Below are 14,218 nucleotides of genomic sequence, written 5' to 3' on the forward strand. Positions count from 1 at the left end.
CGCCGCCAGCCACGTGCATGATGGTAACCTACTGGGCTGCTGATCTTAACGCCATTTTTTTTTAAATGCAGAGCATTTCTTTAACTCACTTGTAGCGTCCGCCGTCCGTCCGCAACAGCTCAGCGCGCAGGTGCGCCCTCTCCCCCACTCCTCCTCTCCCGCATCACGCTACCCTCCTCGCTCTCAACAACAGGTCCGCACCCCTCCCCAGGCGGCACAGAAAGTGTGCCCCAAGACCGGCCCGTCTATGGCCGCTTTCTGGCATGTCCGGCCAGCATCCAGGTTCTGGCAGCCACTGATCATGCATTGAACGGCCAACATTCGGCAACCAGCGCGCCGGCATTTTTCCGTCCGCCCGTGTCCGGACGCACAACGGCAGCTAACCGGCTGCCAGATATTCAGTTCTCTTACGGCTGCCGATGTTGAGAAAGAGAACGGCCGAAGTACGGCCTTAGGGCATCCGTTTTTTCTTCGGGAAGCGGTAATCGGCCGAAGCACGGCAGGCGACCGGCCGCAGAATATGCGTATTCTTGCGGCAGTTGGTGTTCGAAAGGAGACCGGCCGGAGCGCGGCTGCCCTGCATTCGTTGTTTCAACGGTGAACCGTGCGTCCGGCGGACGTACGGCCCTAGAATATACGTTTTGCATTCGGTTAGCTGTCCTCGGCCGAATTACGGCAAGCGAATGGCAACAGAATATTTGGCAACCGGTGTTCAAGAGGAGACCGGCCTACGTAAGGTATCTGGTTATATGTCCTTTTTTCGGCAAACGGCATACAGCCGAACAACGGCTCGCGCCTGGGCGCCGAGAATTCATGCACAGACGTGTTTGGAAGGAGACCGACCGGTTTTTTCCTGGGGGGACAAAAAGCCGTTAGGGAGCCGAACGACGGGGACGCGTTTTTCATCCGCTCCGTGTTTCTACGTTTTAAATGAACGAACATCGTTTGTCAAACAGTAATGAGTGTTCTCAGTGAACGGGCAAGGTGCATGGACTCACTGGACATTAGCAGGGAACCTTTTAGGCCATCGAAATGTCATTTATTTCCACAAGAAGACTGTGCCACACCGAGGGGTGAGCTAAGCCTCGCCAGTCATCGCCGCTACCACGCTTCTGCCGCCGGCTTCGTCGACGCATCATCTCGAGGCTATTCGCCCGCTCAAGAAATGGAGAGCATTGAGAAAATCGATCCGCCAGAGATGTCCGATCCGAGATGGAGATGGTTCACCAAAATAACGGGCCTTCAAGGGCGTCGAGCAAGCGGCAACCACGCAGGAGCTAAACCGCCACCATGTCAAGGACTCCCCACCCAAGAAAGGCAAGTGGGAGCAAAAGCGCAAGTTATTCTGCTTACAATTAATCTGCGACAAGCAGTGTTGCACTGTGTTGTTGGTGATAAACGTAGAAGAGACTCGCTCGTGCATTGGTAGGATCAACTTCATGCCCAGCACTATGTTACTTCAGGGGATTTTATGACTGCCTATTTAGAAAAAAAAATATTTTAAATTTGCGATAACAACAGAGCGTTGTCACTGACGAAGCCTAGCTGTTAATTTAGTTTCTATGTTTGAAGGTGAGCTTAGCTACTCTTGGGATATGACTCATTTGGGTAAACATAATCGCCAGCATCCCAGCAAACACGGATTTTGTCAGGATTTTCTTGCTCAACGCAGATTGTTGAGTTCACGCACGATTTGGCTCTTGAAATAGATAAGCTTAAAATGGTTGACTGTATATTCTTCGACTGCAGAAAAGCAAATGATGGTGTTGCATATCTCCCTCTGCGCAGTACATTTCATCCTACTGAATGAATCGGTTTTTGCATTGTTATTACTATTGGTCCTATAGCTTTGTTCAAAAGTACTGTGTAGTTAACCGGACTATAGCGAATGAACGTGATTCCGTATACCTGCAGCTTTATTCGCATTTAATAACATCCTGGTGTGCTGATTCAGAAAAGTTTTTGGATGTTGAACAGTCTGTTAACGGCACCTTTACAAGAAAACCTTCATTCCAATTAGATACGTATACCGTAAATTATGCTGCTGTGACAACGGCCGAGGAATATAAATACCTAGGAGTTTATTTAGGGAGTGGTTAGAGGTTAAATAGGCAGGTGCACACCGTAAAAGTTGCAGCTGCATATGTTTTTGGCATTCTGAGACGAAATTTCAGTGAACCTCCATCTAACTGAAAAGAACAACCGTATTTAACTCATGTGCGCTCAATCTTGGAGTACGCATGTGTTTTCGTGGATCCCTACAACAAAGAGCTCGTTGATACGCTCGAAAACATACAGAATATGTCAGTGCGATTCGTATTAGGTAATTGGCACGCTCAACTTAGCATGAGAGAAAGTAAAAATAAACTGAAATGGCAGGACGTGAAAGATCACATACGAAACCACAGGTTTAACTTTTTTCGTAATATCTATCATTCGAAAACTGTTGTAGAAGGGGAGAAGTATGTCCAAGCGCCATTCTACATATTGCAAAGGTGGGACCGCTAGCTTAAAGCAAATTATTAACTTTCCTTTAAAGGTGACGCCTTGCGCGATTCATTTTATTTTACATCAATACTGCAGTGTAATTATCTTCGACGTATAATTGTATTAACTGTTTCTATTGACGATTTTCAGCGCGCTTTGTAGAATTATTTTGTTATTTTGTCTCATATTTAATGCTTAGTGTTATGTATCTCCCTTCTGTAATGCATGCAAAGGCAAGCAGGCATCAAATAAATAAATAAATAAATAAAACAATGAATAAATAAAAAAATGAATAAAAATAAATAAATAAACAAACAAATAAATAAATAAAACAATGAATAAATAAATCAATAAAAATAAATAAATAAATAAATAAATAAATAAATAAAATTCCAGAGGGGCAAGTTTGCCTCCGACGGGTTGAGAACCCTACGCATTCAACCTTGACCAATAAAATATTTATTGCCCTATTCGTTGCAGTATGCAAGGTTTCCTGTATACATGCTACCATTGCTATGTTATTGGTTTGAAACAAATTATGTAACTCTAATTTTACGCCTTTCCTTGCGTGAACACAAAGGGATACAACTGCAGCCACCTGAAGCAGGGCGTCATTCGCGACGCGTCTAGAATTTTTTGAACGTAGTATGACATTAGAAGAAAATTAAGCTCTTTTGGACTATTAAGTGGTGTGGACGTATACTCATGAAAACAACATTAAAATAGATTGAAAATGAAAGTACCTGTTCGCTCCTTCTTAGGATCAGCCCTGCGCAAGATCATCAGAAAAGTTGATCGAGTAGAAAATGTCTTTGCAAGAAAAATGGGCAAAAACTGGACACACTTTTTTGTGAAGGAGTTATATTAAATGCTCCTGAGTGTTTTCTTGAGAACCAAAACGCTTCGTAAAGGCATTCACGCCGGTTTTATACAGGGTGTCCCAGCTATCATGCACCAAGATTTAAAAAAAGAGAAATTGCGTAACTCGAAGAAAACCTAGTGCATAATGTTTGCAGTACTGTGAAGAAGCGGAGAGTAATTTTTTCGTTAATGAGACTTAATTAATTAATTTTAATTAATTATCTAACTCGAGAAATACTGTCCTAATCACTAAAGTGTCAATGGGGCACTTGTAGGTAACCACGAGGGGCATCTAACTGCGGTATTTTCAGCGACGAACTAATTGCGTACTCATTTATTCTGACTGATAAAGGAAACCCGCGAAATATGAAAAATACCATGTGACGGCGCCTCCGCGCGCATTGTAAAGCAGCGTCGCCAAACAAAGCTGATTGAAAGCAACTGCTTCGCGTGTTACCCGCCAGAAAAGACAGCGCATCACCTTGATAATAGCATGCGTGGAAGGAGCAGCAGCAGCAAGATTCGCTCCACGCGTGTGCAGATAAGGAACAAACTCGGTCGCGATTTCTTCTTTCTTTCTTTTGTCTATTTCATTCTGGCTAACTCAGAGGAAGCCTGTTTGAGTGCGTTGCTTTACGGTGCGCGCGGAGGCGCCGTCACGTGGTATTTTTCATATTTCGCGGGTTTCCTTTATCAGTCAGAATAAATGTGCACGCAATTAGTTCATCGCTGAAAATACCGCGGTTAGATGCCCCTCGTGGTTACCTACAAGTGCCTCATTGACACTTTAGTGATTAGGACAGTATTTCTCGAGTTATATAATTAATTACAATTAGTTAATTAAGTCTCATTAAAGAAAAAATAACTGTGCGCTTCTTCACAGTACTGCAAATATTATGCACCTGGTTTCTTTCGAGTTACGCCTTTACTCTTTTTTTAAATCTTGGTGCATGATAGCTGGGACACCCTGTATACATCAAAATTGGTCAAGCAACTGTTATAAAAATAGTTTATGTAGTCATAGCATGAAAGTGTTCCGGAATATTTCCCTAAAAGAAATTGGCTAAAAGCGCGCAATTTATCTCTCTGAAATTCAACCCACTAAAGTATGCGCCTTCCGCCCCCCCCCCTCCTCTTTCCCCGTTTATTACAGGTAAGCCGCCCCACAGAGGATATCAGGACCTGGACAATACATCTATTCAAGCTCTACAAAGAACTGAATATTTTCTGTGTTCGGCAGTAAATGAGGCACAGCAATTAAAGGAACGACAATTTGTGAGCACTGTTTAATAAACGAATTTCGCTGTCTACTGAGGCTGGTAATTAAGCAAGGCTGCGCCGAAAGCTTGACGGCTGGTGGTTGCGGGCGAGTTCACTTTGATGTAGCTGCATTGGACCCAAAATGCTGGGTTTGTGCTGCTTCTGCACTGCGCGAATGAGTCATCTGCTTGCGCGACATGCAGTGACCGGCCTCAGTACAGGTAACGTACTGTGGCTGAACTCCAATGCCCGTAGCACGGCCGTATTTCCGGTAGCTGTAGTCCGGCTGGAGTCCGACCACCGCATCTCGGCTGTCCTCCGGCGGCCGTACTTCGGCCGTACATGGGTGGCTTTGGAATGGCCGGAGCCCTACGGCTGGAATCTGGCCGTATGACCGTAAGCCGGTCGACTGGCCGACGGACACTGGCCGTTGGACAGCCATGGGAGTACGGCCGTATACGACCAAAAGGCCCACATTTGGACATGGGCCGAACATGGCTGCCGGAAAACGGCCGGACAGAAAATCACCGGCCAAAGTACACCGGCCTGTTTTAGGCCGAACAGTCCCCCACTATATAAAAAAAATAATACTTACTGGCGCCTGGTTTCGATCCCACGACCCTGCGGGCGGAACGCAAGGTACATGGTGCTCTTCCCACTGCGCCACAAAGCCGACACAGAATGGAAGGCTACGAACGCGCCTTATATCCTTGACTCATTCAAACTACGTCAAGAAGCTGCTGATACAACGCATTCACTACCTGTGGGCGGAACGCGAGGTACATGGTGCTCTTCCCACTGCGCCACAAAGCCGACACAGAATGGGAGGCTACGAACGCGCCTTATATCCTTGACTCATTCAAACTAGAAGCTGCTGATACAACGCATTCACTACTACCAACTCCCCAAACACTAAACGTTAACGCAATACACCCACCCCCTATGCGACGCATTTACTCGAGTCCCCCTCGCAGGGAGATGGGCCCAATTTTTTCGAACTCAATGGCGTTTACTTAATCGAAAGCAATCCACATACGAACTTGGTCACAAACTGCCACAATTTCGCGTTTTTCGGAACTACTTCCAGCGGCGTCCATTCGCAGCACCGGGATACATCGGCGCATTTTCGCTCGCTGGGAACTTGAGGCTTTCGCCTTAACACCTTTTCGGTCGCAACCCACCCACTAATTACCTAAAGGGACACTAAAGGCTGAACAGGAAGACCATGTGTTTCGTATCTCCCTAGGCTTTCGTTTTACGAGGAACGATGCGTTTTTGGCTGAGTAATAAGCAAATTAAGCTTGCATTTTTCTCTCCCGTTTCCACTTAATTGTTTCGTGACGTCGCCACTGTCCTGAACAGTTGAACACAAATAATACACAGGGACTGTAAAACGACACGACACAACAGCGTCTTTGTGTCGTGTCCTTTTAAGTCCCTGCCTATTATTCTTTATGCTCAGCTTTTCGGAACCATGGTATCCTACAAGGCTGATCGATCACCTAGCCATTGCTTCACAACGCAGGAGCATAGAGTTTCGTACTAATATATACTAGAGGGAAATCTGCGCTGCATTCGCGGAACGCCGTGGCGGCGCCATTGCAGCTAGCGACATTCCTTGCCTCCTTGGCTTGGTTAGCCACATGGCTTCTTTTTCGTCTTGAAGCCAAAAGGGGTAACATTCTTTTTGTTCACCTTCCATGAAGCTTCTAAATAATCCCTTGCAAATAAATCTTTCGGGAGATTTAATTTTACAATAACAGAACAAATTTGATTAATCTTCTGCAGTAATATTGTTGCATTTTTGCAGCCAAAGCCAACTTTTCAGCCTGTTCGTGAGCCATGCCAAGGACAAGTGCAACGTGCCTGCCACAGGGGGGTAAAGCGAGCTCCGAGACCGTACAAATCGTGGGCGCTGACATGATACAATTCCCATGGTTGCCAGATCAATTGTATTCAGCCTTCTAAAAATTTCTGCCCTAATTATTTAACTAAAACAAAGAACTGAAGCAAAATAGTTACAAATAATTGCCTCAGTAATTAAAACTAGCTTTATAAAAACCTTTCAGTGTAATTAAGCTCTAATTAGCGAAGTGCGTAGTTCAGTTTTGGTTTCGATTTTTTTTAAGTGTGCTAGGAAGTGGCGAGGCCCTTGCGCCTGACTCGCGCAGTGTGTGTGTGCAGTCTCCGGCTCAGATCTGCGTGCGTGCAAAACGTATACAAGTTATACAACTCGGATGCCCGCGCTGAGCAAGTGCCTCCCCGGGCGCTTGCGAGGCTGTCATTCTTTCTCCACGTTAAGCACTCTATCTATTGCCCCTCAACTGACGCCGGAACAGCGATTCCGATCTGACCTTGACTACCGCAAGTTCACTACAGGCTACGGAGTGGCAGCCAGCGATCGTTCCCGTTGGAAGAGAAATGAAAAGAGCTTTTATAATCCTTCGGTTCCAGTTGTTTTATTCATGGAACTTCTTACAGCTCTTCGTGCTTCGAACTTTCGCGCAATCGTTCGTGAAGGTAGAACGAAAAAATGGGTAACAAAATGCGGTTTCTTTTTTAATCAGTCACAATAAATCAATAAGTGAGTGTTCTTTCCTCGCGCTGTGCGGTAAATTACTGCCCATTCAATACTACGCATTCAGTCCCGTAAGCTTTCCCTTTGAAGTGGTGGAAAGCAGCTAGAACTTGACGAATACAGACAGAAAGGAAAACGGGACACGCCGCGGACTGTATTTCGCATACTCCCTTGGCATGCATTCTTCCACTCCGTTGGCCTGCGATCGACCGCGCTCTTTCGTTCCTGTGCTTCAAAGCGCCGCGACTCACCGGCAATATCAGCGTTGGCCCATGCGATGTCTTTTTGTGTGTGTCAATAAAGGTTTTATATTGAGCTAAAGCCACAGTTCACTTCACTTCGTTTGAAAAGCCTTGAGCGACTCGCAAAATGTCACACAATGGCAAATAAAGCGTTACAGCGCGAAAATGCATGGAGATCATACGGAGATTCATTTTTCTGTGCGCCCAGTACGAATCAGCTGACTCCTTGCGGTCCTCGCGCATGCGATCAGTCGCATTCGAGCTTGCGCGCAAGTGTTGTGTGAGCGTTGCCACATCTGGCTCAAATAGTCTCAGTACATATAAGTCACACGTACGCTAAACCGAAAACACGTCGGTTACCTACCCACAGGAGATAAACTACGCAATGCTGTCGACGCCGCTTACACAAAATCCGCCCGGCCAGCGGTCCGCCATGTTACAATTAATCCCGGCATGCTTCGCTAGCCGGACGCGGAAACGCCACAGTAGCACGTTGCCAGATTACAACCCATCGCTTTAGCCGTTTTTACTAAGCAAAAACTCAGCTGGCAACCTTCAAATTGTTGTATCATGTCTGCCACTGTGTGTCGTACGGTTCCAATGCATTGGCTCAGCGGCGCGCTTTCCCTCTAGAGTCAGTATATTATATTATCTCTATGGCCTGCCAGGTACATGACGGCACGATCGCTGAAGCGCGGCTCCCCTATACAGTGGCGCCAGAATTCCCTCTAGTATATAGTAGTATGAAACTATGCGAAGGAGCGACGCACAGGTGCGGTCTGGGCGATCTCACGATGGGAACGGTAGCTTTTACGTCTCCAATCCATGGCCGATGCCGACAACATTTCTCTGGCCGAGAAGGCTGGCTTGGACTTTTGAGATTTCTCTCCGACGGGACGGTAAATGCTTTCGGACATTCATTCATGCCCATGGAAACAACACCGCATCAACCGCTGCGATACATGTATCGGGAACACCGCGTCCCAAAGTGCGTCCCAAGACCGGCCCGTGTATGGCCGCTTTCTGGCATGTCCGGCCGGCCTCCAGGTTCTGGCAGCCACTGATCATGCGTTGAACGGCCAACATTCGGCAACCAGCGCTTCGGTATTTTTCCGTCCGCCCGTGTCCGGACGCACAACGGCAGCTAACCGGCTGCCAGATATTCAGTTCTCTTACGGGTGCCGATGTTGAGAAAGAGAACGGCCGAAGTACGGCCTTAGGGCATCCGTTTTTTCTTCGGGAAGCGGTAATCGGCCGAAGCACGGCAAGCGACCGGCCACAGAATATGCGTATTCTTGCGGCAGTTGGTGTTCGACAGGAGACCGGCCGGAGCGCGGCTGCCGTGCATTCGTTGTTTCAATGGTGAACCACGCGTCCGGCGGTAGAATATTCGTTTTCTTCGGGCAACCAGTGTTATGTAGGATACCGGCCGACGTACGGCCCCAGAATATACGTTTTTCATTCGGTTAGCTGTCCTCGGCCGAATTACAGCAAGCGAATGGCCACAGAATATTTGGCAACCGGTGTTCAAGAGGAGACCGGCCTACGTAAGGTATCTGGTTATACGTAATTGTTTCGGCAAACGGCATACAGCCGAACAACGGCACGCGCCTGGGCGCCGAGAATTCATGCACAGACTTGTTTGGAAGGAGACCGACCGGTTTTTTCTTGGGGGGACAAAAAGACGTTAGGGAGCCGAACAACGGGGACGTGTTTTTCACCCGCTCCGTGTTTCTACGTTTTAAATGAACAAACATCGTTTCGCAAACAGTAATGAGTGTTCTCGGTGAACGGGCAGGGTGCAAGGACTCACTGGACATTAGCAGGGAACCTTTTAGGCCATCGAAATGTCATTTATTGCCACAAGAAGACTGTGCCACACCGACGGGTGAGCTAAGCCTCGCCAGTCATCGCCGCTACCACGCCTCGTCCGCCGGCTTCGTCGACGCATCAGCTCGAGGCTATTGGCCCCCTCAAGAAATGGATAGCATTGGAGACAGCGACCCGGCAGAGATGTCCGATCCGAGATGGAGATGGTTCACCAAAATAACTGGCCTTCGAGGGCGTCGAGCAAGCGGCCACCACGCAGGAGCTAAACCGCCACCATGTCAAGGACTCCCCATCAAAGAAAGGCAAGTGCGAGCAAAAGCGCAAGTTATTCTGCTTACAATTAAACTGCGACAAGTAATGTTGCACTATGTTGTTGGTGATAAACGTAGAAGAGTCTCGCTCGTGCATTGGTAGGATCATCTTAATGCCCTGCACTATGTTACTTCATGGGATTTTACGACTGCCTATTTAGAAAAAAAAAATATTTTAAATTTGCGATAACAACTGAGCCTTGTCGCTGACGAAGCCTAGCTGTTAATTTAGTTCCGATGTTTGAAGGTGAGCTTAGCTACTCTTGGGATATGACTCATTTGGGTAAACATAATCGCCAGCATCCTAGCAAACACGGATTTTGTCAGGATTTTCTTGCTCAACGCAGATTGTTGAGTTCACGCACGATTTGGCTCTTGAAATAGATAAGCTTAACGTGGTTGACTGTATATTCTTGGACTGAAAAAAATCAAGTGATGGTGTTCCATATCACCTTCTGCATAGTACATTTCATCCTATGAACTGAATGAATCGGTTTTTTTATTGTTATTACTATTGGCCCTATAGCTTTGTTCAAAAGTACTGTGTAGTTTACCGGACTATAGCGAATGAACGTGATTCCGTATACCTGCAGCTTTATTCGAATTTAATAACATCCTGGTGTGCTGATTCAGAAAAGTTTTTGGATGTTAAACAGTGCGTTAACGGCACCTTTACAAGAAAACCTTCATTCCAATTGAATACGTATACCGTAAATTATGCTGCTGTAACAACGGCCGAGGAATATAAATACCTGGGAGTTTATTTAGGGAGTGGTTAGAGGTTATATAGGCAGGTTCACACCATAAAAGTTACGGCTGCATATGTTTTTGGCTTTCTGAGACGAAATTTCGGTGAACCTCCATCTAACTGAAAAGAACAACCGTACTTCACTCATGTGCGCTCAATCTTGGTGTACGCATGTGTTTTCGTGGATCCCTACACCAAAGAGCTGGTTGACGCGCTCGAAAACATACAGAATATGTCAGTGCGATTCGTATTAGGCAATTGGCACGCTCAACTTAGCATGAGAGAAAGTAAAAGTAAACTGAAATGGCAGGACGCGAAAGATCACAGACGAAACCACAGGTTGAACTTTTTTCGTAATATCTATCATTCGAAAACTGGAATAGAAGGGGAGAAGTATGTCCAAGCGCCATTCTACATATCGCAAACTGGGACCGCTAGCTTAAAGCAAATTATTAACTTTGCTTTAAAGGTGACGCCTTGCGCGATTCATTTTATTTTACATCAATACTGCAGTGTAATTGTCTTCCACGTATGATTGCATTACCTGTTTATACTGACGATTTTCAACGGGCTTTATAGAATTATTTTGTTATTTTGTTCATATTTAATGCTTAGTGTTATGTATCTCCCTTCTGTAAAGCATGCAAAGGCAAGCAGGCATCAAATAAATAAATAAATAAATAAATAAACTTCCAGAGGCGCAAGTTTGCCCTCCGACGGGTTGAGTACCCTACGCATTCAACGTTGACCAATAAAATATTTATTGCCCTATTCGTTGCAGTAAGCAAGGTTTCCTGTATGCATGCTACCATTGCTATGTTATTGGTTTGAAACAAATTATGTAACTCTAACTTTACTCCTTTCCTTGCGTGAACACAGAGGGATACAACTGCAGCCACCTGAAGCAGGGCGTCATTCGCAACGCGTCTAGAATTGTTTGAACGTAGTATGACATTAGAAGAAAATTAAGTTCTTTTGGGCTATTAGGTGATGTGGACGTAAGTCATGAAAATAACATTAAAATAGATTGAAAATGAAAGTAGCTGTTCGCTCCTTCTTAGGATCAGCCCTGCGCAAGATCATCAGAAAAGTTGATCGAGTAGAAAATGTCTTTGCAAGAAAAATGGGCAAAAACTGGAGATACTTTTTTGTGAAGGAGTTATATTAAATGCTCCTGAGTGTTTTGTTGAGAACCAAAACGCTTCGTAAAGGCATTCACGCCGGTTTTATATACATCAAAAATGGTCAAGCAACTGTTATAAAATAGTTTATATAGTGATAGCATGAAAGTGTTCAGGAATATTGCCCTAAAAGAAATTGGCTAAAAGCGGCGCAATTTATCTCTCTGAAACTGAACCCAGTAAAGTATGCGCCGTCCGCCCCCCCCCCCCCCCCCCCCCCCACTTTCCCCGTTTGTTACAGGTAAGCCGCCCCACAGAGGATATCAGGACGTGGACAATACATCTATTCAAGCTCTACAAAGAACTGAATATTTTCTGCGTTCGACAGTAAAAGAGGCACAGCAATTAAAGGAACGACAATTTGTGACCACTGTTTAATAAATGAATTTTGCTGTCAACTGAGGCTGGTAATTAAGCAAGGCTGCGCTGAAAGCTTGACGGCTGGTGGTTGCGCGCGAGCTCACTGTGATGTGGCTGCATTGGACCCAAAATGCTGGGTTTGTGCTGCTGCACAGCGCGAATGAGTCATCTGCTTGCGCGACATGCAGTCACCGGCCCCAGTACAGTTAACGTACTGTGGCTGAACTCCAACGCCCGTAGCACGGCCGTATTTCCGGCAGGTTTAGTCCGGCTGGAGTCCGACGACCGCATCTCGGCTGTCCTCCGGCGGCCGTACTTCGGCCGTACACGGGTGGTTTTGGAATGGCCGGAGAGCTACGGCTGGAATCTGGCCGTATGAACGCAAGCCGGTCGGCCGGCCGACGGACACTGGCCGTTGGACAGCAATGGGAGTACGGCCGTATACGGCCAAAAGGCCCACATTTGGACACGGCCCGAACATGGCTGCTGGAAAACGGCCGGACAGAAAATCACCGGCCAAAGTACACCGGCCTGTTTCAGGCCGAACAGTCCTGTGCTGCCTGGGACGGTTGGTACAAAAATACAGCATCTTCGTATAAAAACTGACCATTACTCCTGCTCAGCTGATCAGACAGCTAAGCTGTTAGATATTGTTGAAAATGATGTTACGAAATGAGTTACAAAAGCAATTCGAATTCCACTTTCGCAATACAGTTGCCTCCTACGAATATTAACTCCATGTGGACCGTACAAAGCTTCGAACTAACACAACTCTCAAACAAACAGAATCCCGCCGTGGATATGGCGTTGTGCTGCTGAGCCCAGAGACGCGGGGTCGATTACCAGCCGCGGCGGCCGCTTTTCGGATGGAAGCGAGAAGTGAAAACGCCCATGTATTCGCGATTTCGGCACACGTTAAACATTTCCAGGTTTTATTTTGTTTATTTATTCAATACTGCCAGCCGCCCTTTGGCAGCCAGAGCAGGAGTAGTACAGTGCAGAGTACGAACACAGAGTTTACACGCGACCAGTAACACGGGCCGCGGTTCACAGGGAAGCAATATTGCAGTAAGCGTACAGTGTTACGACACACAAGCGCACGCAATCAGTACACGGCCAACTATTCGCAAAGCAGCAGTAATTCTCGTTACAAATGAAATGCCTACATGAGTATACAATAAAACCGGCAGTGCTAGTCTAATGCAAAACACAACAAAGTACACTACGCGCATTGCTCAGGAAGTGCGAAAAAAAATCTGACGTTGCCATGTAAAGATAGGAAAACACTGCGCAAAAAAAAAAAAACGAGCGGTGTGCGTTAGTGGAATGGTTGCAAGCTAACACGTGTAATACATTTGTACAACAGAACAGAATGGGAACAAGCCTAGCACTTCAATCAAACACAATTTTAAACAGCCGTACAAAAAACCTTTTGATTAGTTAAGTTAGTAACGTCGCGTGGCAAAGTGTTTCATTCTGCTATCGTTCTCGGGAAAAAGGATAGACGGTGAGCGTTTCTTCTCGTGAAAGGCATTAGGGTTGTTTTGTTGTGCTTGTTCTGGGTGGGGCGTGACAGCGAGAGAGAGAGAACAGTCTTTAATGAAAACAGGCGAGGTCAGCCCAGCTAAGATGCCTGGCTTGCTACGCCAGATGAATGCGATGACGTGACATGTTGAATTTCAGGTAGGCATTGAAGTCAAGCTTTGAATAACCATTGACTATGCTGTGTAATAATTTAAGTCGATGTATTTTGCGGCGGGACTTTAGTGTTGGTAGGTCAGAACGCCACGCAGTTATGTCACGGATACTCGCCTGCTGTATGTGTTGTGAATAAATCGCAACGCTTTCTTTTATACCCGTTCGAACATCGCTGAATCCGTCTTTGTGTGTGGGTCCCAAACAACGTCTGCATATTCGAGCAAGGGGCGGACCAGCGTAGTATACGCAACGGTCTTCGTCCTGCTTGTACAGCGCTGAAGTCGGTGTCTTAGTAGCCAAAGTCTGTATATATTTTATAAATTAATCCTCACTGCAGCACACCTTATCGGCTGTGTAGCGTCGGAGCGTTAACCTCATAATCAATCAATCAATGAAACAGAAAGCCCAATGAGAGCAATGCCATAACTACGCTACACGTCTTCCTTCTTGATTTTGGTCACAACCTCGACTTTCCTTGCCAATACAAGCGCACGACAGGGTTTGTCCTGAGTGTGAAGACTTATCGCTAAAGTAGAAGCCTGAAGCCTTCACCACCCAAATGCTTACACGGAGTTGTGTGCAGCCAGGAAACTACAAAGAACGTAGACATTCGTACGCTGGCGCGAGTTTCAAGTGAACTGGATGCGCGCGGCCTCAGTTGC

This window comes from Haemaphysalis longicornis, unplaced genomic scaffold (assembly GCF_048455015.1).
Source record: "Haemaphysalis longicornis isolate Haplotype H1 unplaced genomic scaffold, Haemaphysalis longicornis Haplotype H1 scaffold_20, whole genome shotgun sequence".
Taxonomy (NCBI): domain Eukaryota; kingdom Metazoa; phylum Arthropoda; class Arachnida; order Ixodida; family Ixodidae; genus Haemaphysalis; species Haemaphysalis longicornis.